Here is a 921-nt window from a genome sequence, read left to right on the forward strand (position 1 = left end):
TCTGGGCAACAGAGTGAGACTCTGTCTCAACACACACACACACACACAGATCCTACTCTTTCTGCCTGAGCCTTTTCTTCCATAGAGTTCAGACTTTGTCATGGGATAGCTGCCATCTGGCCCTTTCATTTCTCCCATAGCTCTTTCTAGGCTTTTGTACATAAAACTCAATTTTCCCTTCCTTCAGGAAAAGAGCAAAGAACTCATGCATATGGATACATACAAATAGATTTTCTCAAGTCTGCCCCATTAATTTGCCAAACATGCCTGATGTCTGAACATAAACACCAGCAGAAGAATAGGTTCAGACTGAAATCTCTGCAACAAGAAGAGGTGTGTTACTAGCAAACTGTTTCCCAATCTGGGTCTATATTACTAAAGCATTCTTTGGAATGTGTACTGGATACCTCTCATGCACCACTTAACATCCTCTCAGCCCCACCTCCAAGTGCAGCCACTGCTGTAGTATTGAGCTCCATGTAGTCTTTGTCCAGCTTCACAGGAGTGTAATCTCATAGGGTCTTATCTGGGTCTCCACCACATACCTCTTGCTTCCTGTACCAGGTCTTCTCTCATGCCAAGGTGCAGTATACCTAGGGGAACCTGCTTGGCACCCAAACGTTATAACCCAGAAGTAAGAGGGTGGCTAAGGCTGTTGAGACCATCTTTGGCCAATAGATGACAGGAGTTAATGGCTAGGCAGTTCCTTCTTTTGTCTTCCAGGTATGCATTTTTGAGACACAATTCATAAGGCTGCTCAGAGGATTCCAGTGAGATAGAAGAGAAGTTGTCTGTAGCCATGGCCAAACCAGTAATTCATCCTCTTTTGGGCTTTTCCTCCTTCCCTGTCTCACATCCCTTGCTCCCTACTCCTCTTCTCTGGAATAATTTTTCTGATTTTTTTTTTTTTTTTTTGAGACA

This window comes from Colobus angolensis, unplaced genomic scaffold (assembly GCF_000951035.1).
Source record: "Colobus angolensis palliatus isolate OR3802 unplaced genomic scaffold, Cang.pa_1.0 Scaffold10, whole genome shotgun sequence".
NCBI lineage: Eukaryota > Metazoa > Chordata > Mammalia > Primates > Cercopithecidae > Colobus > Colobus angolensis.